The sequence below is a fragment of the Mesoplodon bidens genome (assembly GCF_964165515.1).
Source record: "Mesoplodon bidens genome assembly, chromosome: 1".
Classification (NCBI taxonomy): Eukaryota; Metazoa; Chordata; class Mammalia; order Artiodactyla; family Ziphiidae; genus Mesoplodon; species Mesoplodon bidens.
The window spans coordinates 206672097-206689149 of NC_138176.1; the positions used below are offsets into that span (position 1 = coordinate 206672097).

The 17053-nt window shown below is 35.0% G+C and overlaps 1 pseudogene across 1 annotated transcript in view; it reads left to right on the top strand.

Moving 5' to 3' along the window:
- Nucleotides 1–2288: 2288 nt before the first annotated feature.
- LOC308605497 (UBX domain-containing protein 7-like) overlaps nucleotides 2289–17053 on the top strand; it is a 155517-nt pseudogene continuing 140752 nt past the window's right edge. The window contains exon 1 of the transcript in view: nucleotides 2289–2399. The product of the transcript in view is annotated as a UBX domain-containing protein 7-like (transcript). The remainder of the gene's footprint in view (nucleotides 2400–17053) is intronic.

Here is a 17053-nt window from a genome sequence, read left to right on the forward strand (position 1 = left end):
TTTGGTGCCCTGGGTGGGAGAAAGGGGGCAAAGGTGGACCACTTTCTTCCCAAGAAGGCAATTCCTTTTGGTGTATAGCAGCCTGTTTCACTTCCCTAAGGTGAGGAAAATCAAGCTCATTGATATTCCTGCCCACAGTACCTTCTGTTATGCCCATGTGGTTAGCTGGCATCAACCTGCCTCCTAGAGAAAACAAAAGACTCAAGTGGATCTTTGTTAAAACTATCTGTTTTTTTCTCTATTTCATTCAACTCTTAGGCTCTTTATTTCATCCTTGTTTCACATACATGTGGATATATTTCAATTTATCTAAGAGAGATTTCAAGGTCATTAAAATTAATCTTTTGAAGGTCACAAACGTGCACTGTCAAATTTGTAGTTTTGAAAGAGTCAGCCTTTAACCTTTCTAATAGATATTCCATATAATCTATAATGGCATATAGTAGAGAAGAAAGGCTTTATTCAACTATATCTTTGAAAAGCAATAATCACTGCAAGCATTGTTGAATTGTATCACGAGAGATATTTTTCTAAGAGTGAATAATTTTATCTAGTAATTTAAGTAAGGCTCATATTCAGAATGACTGATAAAGATTAAGTAAATGCTAGGTAATATTTTGTAAAATATTTATTTTTTGTTCTAATAACATAATCTCAGTGTACATTTACCAAAAAAAAAAAAAAAACAGCATATTGCCATTCTCAGGTGTGGCATCCATATTTCCACAAGCATTTTAAAACAGAAATTAAATATATATATATAGATATAGATATAGATATAGATATAGAGAGAGAGAGAGAGAATGCAACTGAACACCTAGCATCATTCTGGCAACCAAAAAAAGCCATATGCAGGTACTATTGAAATTAGAAAGTTAGATTTTAACCTCTAATATATTTTTAACATAGCTAACACATAAGAAACCAGCTGGGCTTATTACAGGTCCCAAACTTTCCAAATTAAACAGTGTGTGCTAAAAAAAGGATCTAATCATACAGAGACCGTTTTTTTTTCTTTATCTTATTCACTAATATTTAATTTCCAACAGATACAGATTGTAAGCTGTTAACTTCCTCTTACTGCAAAATGAGGATAAGATATTTAATGCCAGTGGCTTTGTATTTATGACTGTTGCCCATAAATTACACAGTTGTTTTGGTTGAGTATTTGTTTGCATTTTTCTCTCACTTGAAATTTATTTCAAATATAACAAACTGTCTAATTCCCTGTGAAACAGCGTTAGTTGTTACCTTGAGAAACTACTTAGTTTGTTCAAACATCCTTTGGAATCTCTATAAGTAACTAAGTAAAACTAGAATTGGGACATTAGGATAGTAAAGGATCTACAACTCTTCAACCATACCATCTTATTTCGTTCCGGTCAAATCTAAACCGGGAAATATTGAGATAGAAACAGGGAGGTATTTTTTTAGGTTAATTATCAGAGTTCTAGTGTATTTTATATAATTTAGATAAATAAAAAGATTGCTATTATTAAGTAATTTGAGACAGCAGTTTAAAACAAGAACTGATGTGGGTGGGGAAAAATGGAATAGTTACCTTAGACTAAATCAAAGATGTAAGTTATAAGCACTAAATTTCTTAAATGCCAGAAATCTGTTATATTTTCTGTGGCATTCCCTAATGAATAATGTTAATTACAATTTCACATAAGATTTATCACTCTAATTAAAATAAACAATGGAGCCAGTAGCAACAAGTGCCTACTTTTCTTAAGAACAGAAAAAAATGGATGTGAGATAATTCTGATGTCTCATTTAGTCTTAGAAAAAATGAAACAATGCAGAACTGAGTCTGATCTGAAAAAAGATGTAGAGAATTGTTAGATGGTGAAGGCACTACTGAATTTCTGTATAAACCATTTTTATTATTTTTTGATGAAGATTCTAAAAATCTTAAGTAAATTCATCTTAATAAGGAAACTTTAGCAGTATAATTGTAAAATACATCATGATAGTTTAAAAGAATGGATCTTAATATATACCAGACTTAGAATATATCAAAGCATTTAGAGAAAAAGGTCCATATCAGTCAACATTCATTCAGAACCACTAGAAAATAATGTAGAATAAGAGATGTGTAACGTGAAGCAAACTTACACGATTGTAGGAACTGGTAGGACAGTCTCAGTGTCACTGTTTCTTCTTTGCTGGTGTTGAGTGTGAAGTCCCTGGACAACCAGAAGGGAATGTGGGGATGAGCAGTGACACATGAAGACCTCAAGGAACAAGATGGGGCTAGTGTCTGTCTTTCATTAGAATCCACGATGTCTCCAGTGTGCTCTGGCCTCACTCACACCAGGATATGGAGAAGTGCAAGGGAAGAAAATCTCTTGGGAGCTGGCAGTGAGGAACCCAACTGTTGCCCAGTCAACAAGGTGAGCAAGCAGATTCAGAAAGACATACATGATTTACTTCAACCTTCCAAGAATAAACATGGCCACCACTTCCGAATCTATCATATATTGTCTCCTGACCAATCTTAGCCAGAAACATTCTAGGAAGAGGATTCCAGGAAACATAGTTCAGCTTAGCCAAAATGACACATTAGAAGCCAACCATACTGACAAAATAGAAATATCAACAAGAGTTACAACTCCCTAAACAAACTTTCAGCTTAAAATCCTTATGCCCTATCCTGCCTGATTCCTTTCCTGGAGAATTGGAACCTCTTATGAGGTTCAGATCACAATTCTGGGATCAAGTAGCCCTTAGGGTCATGAGTAGCTCTGATTATAGAGTTTAAAGGCTTTTATTGGCCCTTGGGGGTTCAGAGTCACCAGGTGAGAAGGTTCAATATATCTTTACCTATTAACTGCTGTCTTTACTGAAAGAAATATCGTTTTCTGTCTTTTTTCTTGGTGAATCAAGATTCACACGTGTGGTTTTGCTGGTGTTTTTATGAGAAAAAAATTTAAAAGCAGAGAAGCCCATTTATTGTATGGCAAATATATTACGCTTAGCCTTTCGCTTTTCCTTTGGATATTATCTAAGGACCACTAGCTTCTTTTTTGTTTTCTTCTGTTTTCCTATTGGTGCCTAATTTTTTATTTCATACCACAAAGAAAAGAAAAAAAGGATAAGATAAAAACTACAGGATTTTTCTACTACATAGTCTTTATTAATCTGGTCTAACTGTATCATACTTTTCTCCTACTAGGATCCAAATTTATCTCCATTCCTAAGGAGACCAACATCTTTCAGCAAATGCATTCTCATCCCTTCCCAATTTCCAGTAAGGTCTCCACTGCAGGTCTGCTATTTTAGCAAAACTCTAGTTTAGATTGCTTCACTGATTGAACTTGTATCTTGAACCTGTATAGACTTCTAAACAAATGAAAAAAAAAAAAAGACAGATTTGCTCAGAGAGAACCAGCATAGGGAGAGAGAGTGATTTCTTTTTTCCTTCTCACCTTGTAGCAGCCAACATTCAGGGCTACAAATGTGGATGGTTCCACTGAGCAGCATGTGCCCGATATAGCATGTCCCTGCCAACTGGGCAGGATGAGCTGACCCACTGCTCCCATTAGGGCCAAATGGCTTTCTACCAAGATACCGTTATGGGTGAGACGAGATCCTCTCCAAGGTCACTTCATACTGTTGACACACTTGGAAAAGAGATTTGGAATACTTAAATTGGTTCAGTTTACTCTCTCATTAAAAACACAAGGCAGGCAGTGAAGGTGAATTCACATCAAGGTTACTAACTAAAGTTAGCTCATAATAAGACATGAGAATACCACTTCCTTTCTCTGATAAGCAAGCTGAGCCAAAAGAACTCTGCAATCAATATTAAGTGAAAAATATTATAGACCCTATAAAAATTTTCCAAGGGGCAAACCTATAATCTTCTGTCTCAAGAAATTCCTGCCAGTGGTATCCTAGATACCCACAAATGCAGAGACACACTGCAGAAGCTGAATAAGGTTAAAATAACAAGAGAAGTTTCGTGGAATTTTTGTTTTGAACGCATAGAAAAACATGTGCTAGTATACAGTATAATTCAGAAATTAATGTCCTCCCTGCACTAATAATTGATTCAAATGAAATAAGAGAGTTTTATGGTAACTTTTGAAAAAATAGCAAGAGTTATATAGTAACTTTATAAGAATATATTCTGGAAGTGATTGATTTTTATGTCATTTTATGTGTGCTATAAAGGAGGGCATTTTTTTCTAGAATCTCATCATTTTTTGTTGCATTTTTCATTGAACATTTTTTTATTCTCAATATTTTCTTCCGTTGGACATTTTCCCCCTCTCTTTCATGTATCAACATTTCTTCATCCCATTTTGATAGCACTTTGAATGAATTTTACCTCTTAGAATATATTTTTTTCTTTTTTGTGCCAATACAGAAGGCCTTCTGTATTTTAGTACACTTCAAGGTCTGCTATTATGTGACAATTTCCTTTCCCTCCTGTTCCCTATTTCCAATATATAAGACAGCCATTCTGGCACAGATATAAAATTACTTTTGCTCAATGGATTTCTTGTCATGCATGTGCACAAAGCTTCATTTACCTTCAATTTAGATTTTTGTTTTCCTCTGGTGACTCATTTTGCTGCATCTGTGTTTATTCCATAACCTGTGGATAAGGCATGTTTCTCTGACTGGGAGCTGGCTGAGCATTTGCTGCTGCCTGCCATGTGTTAGCAATTCCTTTCCTGAATGAAGTTCAGGGGTGCTCTATCTACTGCATCAGATATTACTGCTTTTTATACATTTCCTATGTGGCATTCAGCTTAGAACCTGTTTGTTTATCTCTGGGATTTGTTGTTGTTGCTGTTGTTATTTATTTAGTATATCACAAATGCTTTTGTTGTATTTCCTGATGGTAAATAAATACAAGTCGTACTGATTTTGGTGATCTATGTCAGATATTTATTATACTTACAATTGATGCTTTGCCCCTATTCAAAGGCTAGATGTGATCACAATTCTTTGTTCTCTATCCTTTCTAAAATTTCCTCTGTACATCTTTCTCACATAACAATGCAAACTCATTTCAGACACAAGCTTTTTCACAGACAGTTCATAGGCTATTGTTTACAAACATGTTTGTCATTCATGGATTAGTACTCAGATGTGTTTGGGATTTTTTTACCTTCTAAATGACTGAATTATTTAACCTATTTTATAATTAGTGCTTTTTTAACACTTCCTGAGACATGGATCTTGCTTTCTGAATGTACTTGGTTAAGAAGTGGGCTAAGTAGCAGTAGGGGAAATAAGCTTATGCATGCAATAAAAGTTTGCACAGGGAAAAGTTATTTGAAGTTTGCTTAAATCTTATGTTTTGGAGAGCAAAGAGATTTCAAATTAATTAGATTTAGATTTAATTTTTATATTTAAGCATAGATGGTTACTAAACAGACTTTTCGCATACATGGATGGAGATTTGTTATCCATTCATGTGGACTGTTTAACAAATAACTCCCTTTTTGGCAAAGCTACTTGGTTCTGGAATAAAACACCTAGCCACAAATTACCCATCTGTTGAAAATACCTAAAACCACAACTCTAAGGAAGTAGAATTGCTCCAACTGTGAAACTGGGGAATTGATCTAGTCCTGTCATATGAATAATATATTTTTAAAATTCTACTGTGTCAGAACCATGGTCATTTTTTCTGTATTAGGTGATGCTAACCACAAAAGTCCACAATGACTTCAACATTTTATCAGTTTCCTAGGGCTGCTTTAGCAAAGGGCCACAAACTGAGTGGTTTAAAACAAAGAAATTTATTCTCTCAAAGTTCTAGAGGCTAAAATTTCAAAATCAAGATGTTGGCAGGACCATCCTTCCTCCAAAGCTTCTAGGAGAGGATCCTTCCTTGACTCTTCCAGCTTCTGGTAGCCCCAGGTATTCCTTAGTTGGTAGCAGCTTAACTCCAGTCTCTGCTTCCATATTCACATGGCCATCTTTCCTCTGTGTTTGTCTGTCCCTGTCTTCACATGAGGTCTGTGTCTGCGCCCAAATTTCCCGCTTCTTATAAGGATACCAGTCATATTGGATTAAGGTCCACCATACTCCAGTATAAGTTCATCTTAACTAATTATATCTGTAACAACTTTACTTCTAAATAGGTCACATTCTGAGCTACTGGAAGTTAGAATTTAAACATGTTTTAGAGGAGCACAATTCAACTCATAAGAAGCACTAAGAAGTTTATTTCTTCCTAAGGTAATATGCTGGATACGTAAGAAGATTGGCAGAGTCATCGTGCATGCAGTCATTCAAGATCCAGGTTGACAAAAGCTCTACCATCTTCAAAACATGGTTTCCAAAGTCATCCTAAAAGTTATGGCCATGTCAGACATCCAGAAGGGATAAAGGACACAGAGGAGCAAGAGTGGGAGGTTTTGATAGGCTAGATGTGGAAATGGCACCACATCTAGTGCCACAGTCCATTGACTACAATGACAAAGAAGCAAGGAAAATGGGGTCTAGCTATGTGTCTAAGAAGAAAAGAAGAATATGGATTTTTCTGAGCAGAAAGGAATCTCTGCCACTCTTCTATATAATGGGACTCTAGGGCATTGTACAGAGAGACTGTAGATGTTATCTGATGTGATTGGAGTAATCATACTTTCTGAATTCCCTAGGACTACATCAATTGATGCTTATTGTCTGAGAAAAAATTATCAGTTGCATTTTCTCTCCCTCGCAAAAGTAACCTGAATTAGATAATAATTTATGTGGTCATCCTACCAATGAGGATAAAATCTCAAAGATAAGGTAAAGGGGGTAATCCCATATCCCCACAAGCCGTTCTGTAGAAGAATATATCAAATGTGCCAATTGAAAACAAGATTTCAGGGACTTCCCTGGCTGTCCAGTGGTTAAGACTCAGCACTTACAATGCAAGGGGAGAAGGTTCAATCCCTGGTAGGGGAAATAAGACCCCACATGCCATGCAGTGCAACCAAAAGATTATTAAAAAAATTCTTTTAATACATTTTTAATCCTACAAGAATGATATTTGGCAAGGTTATGGACCATATGTCTTTAGCATTCTCTAAACCAGAATGATTGAAAAGGTGTTTAAGACATTTTAATAAAGTGTAATTGTATACCTAAAAATCGTGTCTAAAAATCGTTTCCTTTAAAAATGTAATTTCTAACTGATCTGAGAAAAGTAGATTTTGAGGCCTCCATAGGCATCTATATAATAGTTTTATTTGCATCAAAAATAAATATATCTTAGGCACTTTCCAAATGAAAGTTTTAGATGGGTGATCACTGTAATGAATATTAATTAGGAAGAAGATTGCCTAATGAAGAACTGATACTAAGCCCCTAAGTGATTGTGAGTCTGCTTAACTGAGTTGAATGTGGCTTTACTTTGCTTGTAAAAGCACATGTTGAAATATTGTTAAGATTGTCCTTGAGATTTCTTTACACTTCATGGAATTCCTCATCATAACGAAATGTTCCATTCACTGTATGTACTAGATTTAAGAAACAAAGTACCCTCTCATTTGTTTAATTTGTCAAAATATAAAGAAAACTTGAACTCAAAAGAACTCATTTATCTTTTGCTACATCTCTGCAGAGTGCTTCCATAGCTCTGTTGCCAACCCCCTGTAAAAGAACTCACAAACTCTGAAATCTGAGCTTCAATTTTCCTGTAGAGACTTTAGGGAGCCCTGGGTAAGAAGATATAACTTAGCTTTTATAGAAGAGTTTGTTAAAGTAATCAAGGTTATACACATGCCTTTTATAAGTAATTCACATAAAGATTCAAGCATATGTGTGAAAGGTATGATTGAGAATATGTTTCCCATTAAACACTTTACTGAGGTCAATGCATTTTATTTCATCATGATCTTCTTTCTCAAGAGTTACATGTGAGAGTTTATAATCATCCCACATTCTTGCCAATATCTGTCAGCTCACAATGAAACACAGCTGAAAGGGCCTTGCACTATTCACTGACCACAAACAGAGATTTTCTGAATGTCCTGAGTTTTATATAACTCTCCTGTGGCATTATTCTGGGAAAAAAATCTTACTCCAATTCTATTACTACTGCTTGAAAATCCAGAATAGTTTGACTATCCTTAATAGCTGGCTAAGAAGATAGAGATGCTATTCTGCATAGTAATAATAATATTACCAGTGGTTTCAAATGTAACACACTCAAAAATAACTCTTCAATTACAATCATAGATATGTTACCCATTTAATAGACTATAAATTTGGATCATAAAATTATGCTCAATATACATGCCAAAATATTTCATTTAGAAAGCATTTAGACTAATTCCCAATTACAAAAAAAGGAAAGGAAGGAAGGAAAGAGAGAGAGAGAACATGATTAGTTGATGTAAAGCTTTTATACTTTTGCTCTTAGCACTATGAATAAAGCTAGAATATTCTACCATAAAAAATGAATTTATATCAACAGTTTGGCTGACATGTGCTTCATAACTACTGTAACAGCAATTAACATTTCTTCCAGTGATATAATTTTCAAGAGTTTTTGAGTCATTAAGATAGATAATTAGCACTTGATATTAATAGATATTTGTAATCCAGGTATTAATACTTGCAACACTTATTTAATAATCACTTCATTCTGCACGTGTCCAGATTTTCTGAGCACATACTTTGGAAGAGCACTTTAGAAAATAAATTTCTCATTTTTAGTAGCCTAATAAGTAACTCTCACTGAGGTGTAATTTTTTTTAAGGGTGTAAATAAAATCAATTAAGATGTGCAGAAAGAGTAGTGTGTATGATTTGAGTTCCAATGAAGCATGAAAATAAAGCAATGCTGGATATTTGTTTGACAAATGTCTTACAAGTGGATTTTACATAACATATTTTAAAAGAAAACATTATTAAGTGAAGAGTAAAAAAGCTGTTTACAAGCCTCTAAAAAGTAAAGAGTGTCACCTTCAAAATCTTATTTTTGGATTTTCAGTGTATGAATCACTATTGAATTTTGGACTCTAAGGTCTCATGAGCAAAAATGGTTAAAAATTTCATCTTGGTTTTTTTTTTTTTTTTTTTTTTTTGCGGTGCGCGGGCCTCTCACTGTTGTGGCCTCTCCCGTTGCGGAGCACAGGCTCCAGACACGCAGGCTCAGTAGCCATGGCTCACGGGCCCAGCCGCTCCACGGCATGTGGGATCCTCCCAGACCGGGGCACGAACCCGTGTCCCCTGCATCGGCAGGCGGACTCCCAACCACTGCGCCACAAGGGAAGCCCCTCATCTTGTTTTTATTGTCTTTCAATTATCTTACAGAAAATATTTTCAAACTCCATTCCAGCTATTCCTGCCTAAATCCACCATTCCCCTGTACATATTCTTCCTAAAAAAAAATTATAAGTATAGATGGCAAATAATGGCATCCATTTTTAATGCAGCCTTAGTTAGTCTGGAAATTGTGCTGTCATCATTTATTAGGAAGCTGGTCTTTAGTATTATGACAATAGCGACACAGCTAATATTTATTAAGCACCACTGTGGTCAAGGCACGGTGCTGGGTGCACAGGTGTGTGGAGGCAGGATCCTGGGATTTTTAGTCAGATAGATTTGGATTTCAAATTCAACTCCTTTCTTTACTGGTGTGTGCTCCGAGTAAGTCACTGAGTTTTTCTGAGATTGTTTTCTCTGAATCTCAGTTTCCTCATCTTTAACATAATTAATATTCCATATAGAATGAAACTTCTGAGGTAGAAATAAAATGTCATTCTTAAAATGCTGTGCAGAGAGTAAACACTCAAATATTAGTTCCAGTCCATCCCTGCATTGTGCTTTTGTCTCTTTTATTCACTTATTTTCTTTTTATGATTACATTATAGAACTGTATAGATTTTTCTCACTATCTACTCATTATATTTTTGTAAAAATTCAAGAAAAGTAAGAGTATGTTCATTCTATTTCAAGAACTTTACTATCAAAGACATTTGTACATTTTCTTCTGAATTGCTGCTACTGTCCTTCTGTGGTCTACATTCAATGTATTTCCTTTTTTAAAAATACTTTCACTCTCCACATTCCATTTGCTGCCTTGTAGTATGAATTGTACTCATAGTCACTATTTGTCTGTGCTCTGGATTCACTCTGAGTAGGGCACTTTGTTGGTGCTCATCCTCTACTTATTCATATGTTTTAGGTCATCTGAAGCCCAGGCTTCCTGGTCCATCTCTCATGTCAATGTTTATACGTTCTACGGATTTCCCTGACCACACAGGAAACATGTTTTGACTTTTTCCTAGCCCCTTCTGTGGGATTCAAGTTGTAGTTACTTTTTAAAACATTTTTGTTTCATGGAACAATACATTAAGGATTTGTAAAGGTTGTAAAATATTCTTCTCTAATGTTCCTAATGGCTACATATGTAAGATGTGTCATATAATCAGGACCATCTTGTTACATGTTTTTCTCCTATTTGCTATCACAAACAATACTAAAGTAAACATCTCTGAAACTAAATTTTTGTACACATTTAGGAATGTTGTTTGTCAGCTGTCAAAGTTCTCTTTTACTCAGGATGCCTACGTTATTTAATATATTTTTCAAATATATTTTTTCCAGTTTGTCCTATTTCTCCTTGGTTTATTTTGCTTTCATTGTTTTAGGTTTTATTTTAAATAGTGTGCTGAAGTTGAAAATGTTTTTATTCAAGTCTATCAATATTTTCTGTTTTTTTAGCCTTAGAATATTGGAAATATTTTCCTCACTTATGGATATGTAAGTATTCATCATAAATATAATTATCCAAGTAATATCACAATTCCATGTTTTAAAATTGTTTAAATGCTTCATCTACCCAGGGCTTATTTTGGTGTATAGCATTAAATGGAATCCTAGGTTCCTATGTATCAGCAAAACCATTTTCACATTGATTTCAAATTCAGCTTTTAACAAATGCATGCATATGCTTGCGCACACATGTTGTGTTCATATAAATATATATATGTCTGCTTTCAGAATTTCTGTTCTGCTTATTCATTTCTTCTTTTGCCAATTTTATATCATTTAATTATTATAGCTTCATAATAATTTGTGTGTACAAACATATGAACACACTCACTAATATTAATTTTCAAACTCATCTTCCCTGTTTTCTTGTGTTTAATCTTTGAGATGAATGTGTAAATGAAACAAATTGAAAAGTTTTTCATTTAGCTATTATATTTGAGAAAATTGATATTTTTACAATATAAGAGTATACCATCTTTCGATTTCTTAAAATTCTCAGATTTGTAATTTTTTTCATATAGTAACCCTGTAAATTAATTTTATTTCTTTTATGATTTTTTAAAAATTCTATCTTCTTAGTGTTTAGTTCTTATTATATGCTAACTATGGACTTCTGAAGATATGGAAGTGTTTCACAGGTGTTAGGAGGCTGAATCCAGAGTCAAACTCTTAACAGCTATGACAAATATATTATGTTGCCTTTCTTCACACATATAGCACTATAGCACTATAGCACTATAGACCAGGTTTCTCTGAACAGTAATAACCTAACCTGTAACAACTTCTAAGTTTTCAATACAGTTTCAAATTAAAAACACAAAAAGTAAAACAAACAAACATATTTACTAGCTGTATGAATTTGAGCAAGTTACTTTCTTTTCTATGCCTCACATGCTTCAACTAGAAAAGGACTTTTAAAAAAGTACCTTTTGTTTTAATTTCCATTACTCTGGTAGGTGGGTCAAAAAAGATCTTGCTGTGATTTATGTCTAAGAGTGTTCTTCCTATGTTTTCCTCTAAGAGTTTTATAGTGTCCAGTCTTACATTTAGGTCTTTAATCCATTTTGAGTTTATTTTTGTGTATGGTGCTAGGGAGTGTTCTAATTTCATTCTTTTACATGTAGCTGTCCAGTTTTCCCAGCACCACTTATTGAAGAGGTTGTCTTTTCTCCATCGTATATCTTTGCCTCCTTTGTCACAGATTACTTGAGCATAGGTGTGTGGGTTTATCTCTGGGCTTTCTATCCTGTGCCACTGATCTACATTTCTGTTTTTGTGCCAGTACCATACTGTCTTGATTACTGTTGCTTTGTAGTATAGTCTAAAGTCAGGGAGTCTGATTCCTCCAGCTCTGTTTTTTTTTTTTTTTTTTCTCAAGATTGCTTTCACTATTCAGGGTCTTTTGTGTTTGCACTGTTGGGGGGAATGTAAACTGATACAACCACTATGGAGAACAGGATGGAGTTTCCTTAAAAAACTAAAAATAGAATTACCATATGACCCAGCAATCCCACTACTGGGCATATACCCAGAGAAAACCATAATTCAAAAAGACACATGCACCCCAATGTTCATTGCAGCACTATTTACAATAGCCTGGTTATGGAAGCAACCTAAATGTCCATCGACAGACAAATGGATAAAGAAGATGTAGTACATATATACAATGGAATATTACTCAGCCATAAAATGGAGTGAAATTGGGTCATTTGTAGAGACATGAATGGACCTAGAGACTGCCATACATAGTAAAGAAAGTCAGAAAGAGAAAAACAAATATCGTATATTAATGCATATTTGTGGAATCTAGAAAAGTGGTAAAGATGAACTGGTTTGCAAGGCAGAGATAGAGACACAGATGTAGAGAACAAACGTATGGACACCAAGGGGTGAAGGGGGATGTGATGAATTGAGAGAATGGAATTAACATATATACATTAGTATGTATAAAATAGATAACTAATGAGAACCTGCTGTATAGCACAGGGAACTCTACTTTACTCCACTGTACAGTAGAAACTAACACAACATTGTAAAACAAATATACCCCAATAATAATAATAAAAAAAGTGTCTCTTAGTTTTTTGTTGTGAAGATTAAAAGGACCATCAAGCAAAGCACATACACTGGCATGTCAATAATTACTGTTAGTTTTGTCATAGATATTTGTATTAATATTTTTAGGCAAGTCATAGACCATTTACATTGCCTATTGAATTGTCCAGTTGAATTAATTAAAACTTTTGATTTCAAAAGGTAGAAACTCAACTCACATAACCTCCACTCCAAAATTCCTGGGGAACATGTTCAATAGCAGCGTTGGTAAGATGCTCATCAATTATGTCCAGATGAGAAAGATCACAAATCAAGCTAGTAGCTGATATTAAAGGCATATTCTATTGGTTTTTTAAATTATATATATGCTATATATAAAAAATCATATATACATATTAACATGAATAATATACTTATTATTTTCAGATTTTTACTTTTTACATATTTTACTTATTTTCTTTGGGTTACAATGCACCTTTTTTCCTAGTCTATTGAGTTGAAACCTTAATTTATTTTAATTATTTTTTACATTAAAAGTATTTAAAGCCACAATTTTTATTTTTCTGACTACAAGTATTTGGGCAACTCATATGTTTAGATATGAAGAATTCTCAAGAGTATCACATAAATAAACTGAACTTTGAGGGTTTATTTTTAATTTCAGTTTTAATTTTCGTTTTGAAGGAAGAGATACATAGAAGCATGAACTCTTTTTAATTTTGTCATTTAAAAAATAAAAACTCTCCAGAAAATGGGCATAAAGAGAAGCAATCTCAACATAATAAAGGCCATATATGACAAACCCATTGCAAACATCATACTCAATGGTGAAAAACTGAAAGCATTTCCACTAAGATCAGGAACAAGACGAGGATGTCCACTCTCACCACTCTCACTCAACATAGTTTTTGAAGTCCTAGCCATGGCAATCAGAGAAGAAAAAGAAATAAAAGGAACACAAATTGGAAAAGAAGAAGTTAAACTGTCACTGTTTGCAGATGGCATGATACTATACATAGAAAATCTTAAAGATGTCACCAGAAAACTACGAGAACTAATCAATGAATCTGGCAAGGTTGCAGGATACGAAATTATCGCACAGAAATCTCTGGCTTTCCTATACACTAACAATGAAAAATCAGAAAGAGAAATTAAGGAAACAATCCCATTTACCACTGCAACAAAAAGAAAAAAAACCTAGGAATAAACCTACCTAAGGAGTCAAAAGACTTGTACTCAGAAAACTATAAAATGCTGATGAAAGAAATCAAAGATGACATAAACAGATGGAGAAGTACACCATGTTCTTGGATTGGAAGAATCAATATTGTGAAAATGACTATACTACCCAAAGCAATCTACAGATTCAATGCAATCCTTATCAAAATACCAATGGCATTCTTCACAGAATTAGAACAAAAAATTTTACACTCTGTATGGGAACACAAAAGACCCCAAACAGCCAAAGCAATCTTGAGAAAAAAAGAGCGAAGGTGGAGGAATCAGGCTCCCTGACTTCAAACTATACTACAAAGCTACAGTAAACAAGACAGTATGGTACTGGCAAAAAAACAGAAATATAGATCAATGGTACAGTATAGAAAGCCCAGAGGTAAACCTATGCACATATGGTCACCTAATTTATGACAAAGGAGGCAAGAACACACATGGAGAAAAGACAGCCTCTTCAATAAGTGGTGCTGGGAAAATTGGACAGCTACATGTAAAAGAATGAAATTAGAACACTCCCTAACACCATACACAAAAATAAATTCAAAATGGATTAAAGACCTAAATGTAAGACTGGACGCTAAAAATCTCTTAGAGGATAACATAGGAAGAACACTCTCTGACATAAACCACAGCAAGATCTTTTTTGAATCACCTCCTAGGGTAATAAAAATAAAAACAAAATTAAACAAATGGGACCTAAGTAAACTTAAAAGCTCTTGCACAGCAAAGGAAACCATAAACCAGACGAAAAGACAACCCTCAGAATGGGAGAAAATATTTGCAGATGAAGCAATGGACAAAGGATTAATCTCCAAAATATACAAACAGCTTATGAAGCTCAAAATCAAAATAAAACAAACCACCCAATTAAAAAATGGGTAGAAGACCTAAACAGACATTTCACCAAAGAAGACATACAGATGGCCAAGAGGCACATGAAAAGGTGTTCAACATCACTCATTATTAGAGAAATGAAAATCAAAACTAAAATGAGGTATCACCTCACACCAGTCAAAATGGCCATCATCAAAAATCTACAAACAATAAATGCTGGAGAGGGTGTGGAGAAAGAGGAACCCTCTTGCACTGCTGGTAGGAATGTAAATTGATACAGCCACTATGGAGAACAGTATGGAGGTTCCTTAAAAAACTAAAAATAGAACTACCATATGACCTATCAATCCCACTACTGGGCATATACCCTGAGAAAACCATAATTCAAAAGGACACATGTACCTCAGTGTTCATTGCAGCACTATTTACAATAGCCAGGACATGGAAACAACCTAAATGTCCAATGATAGATGAATGGATAAAGAAGATGTGGTACATATATACAATGGAATATTACTCAGCCATTAAAAGGAATGAAATTGGGTCATTTGTAGAGATGTGGATGGACCTCAAGTCTGTCATACAGAGTGAAGAAAGTCAGAAAGAGAAAAACAAATATCGTATATTAACACATATATGTGGAATCTAGAAAAATGGAACAGATGAACCTATTTGTAGGGCAGAAATAGAGATGCAGACATAGAGAATGGACATGTGAACATGGGGGGGAAGGGGAGGGTGGGATGAACTGGGAGATTAGGTTTGACATAAATACACTACCATGTGTAAAATAGAGAGCTAGTGGGAACCTGCTGTATAGCACAGGGAGCGCAGCTCAGCGCTCTATGACAACCTAGATGGGTGGGATGGGGGAGGGGGGTGGGAGGGAGGTCCAAGAGGGAGAGGATATAGGTATACATATAGCTGATTCACCTCACTGTACAGCAGAAACTAACACAACATTGTAAAGCAATTTTACTCCAATAAAAGAATAAAACCTGACAATATCAAGTGCTGACGAGTACAGAGCAACTGGAACTCTCGTACATTATACATAAGGATGCACAAAGGTACAGTCACTCTGGAAAATAGTCTGGCAGGTTCTTAAAAAGTTAATCATATTCTTGCCCTCTGATGCAGCTGTACTACTCCTGGCCATTTATCGCAGAGAACTGAAAACCTAGGTCCATGCAAAGACATGCATATTCTTAGTCACAGAGGCATGAATGTTCATAGCAGCTTTATTTGTAAAAGCCCTGAAGTGAAAACAATCCAAATTCCTTCAGTTGGTGAATGGATAAAATGGTACATCCCAACCATGGACTATTATTATTCAGCAACTATTGATACACACATCACCTTGGATGGATCTCAAGGCCATTATGCTGAGTGAAAAAGGCCAATCTCAAAATATCACATACTGCACAACTCCATTTTCTAAGAGACAAATGATGGAGAACAGATATGTGGTTGCCACGGATTAGGAGAAAGGGGAGGACGTGACTACAAAAGGATAGCACAAGGGAGTTTTCTGGGGTGATAGAACTGTTTTGTTTCCCACTTGTGGTGGTGGATACACAAAGTTATACACATGATAAAATTCATAGATCTGTACTCTAAAAAGATGTTGGTAAAAATGCAACTGAAAAAAAGACTAAAAGAAAAATAATAGTCACTTGTTATTTCATATTTTATTGGATACCTTTCAGATTTTGTCTACAGTATCAATTTTTGGCAATGTATTGAGGTATTGTAACATGAACAATTATTTTCCGAAGTTCTGTCTACAAACACATATTTTAAAGTTCTAATATTTTTTTAAAACATTTTTAAATTTAAAAGTGTGTTCTGAAATCCAGTTCTTCAGTCATCTTTCTGAGAATCCTTTGAATCTGAGTATTAGACAATAGGACAAATCTAATAAACTTCCTTATCCTTGTACTGGGTGGGCCAAAAAGTGCCTTTGGCTTTTTAAGTAAAAATAAAAGACACAGGGCTTCCCTGGTGGCGTAGTGGTTGAGAGTCCGCCTGCCGATGCAGGGGATATGGGTTCGTGCCCTGGTCCGGGAGGATCCCACATGCTGCGGAGTGGCTGGGCCCGTGAGCCATGGCCGCTGAGCCTGCACGTCTGGAGCCTGTGCTCCACAACGGGAGAGGCCACAGCAGTGAGAGGCCTGCGTACCGCAAAAATA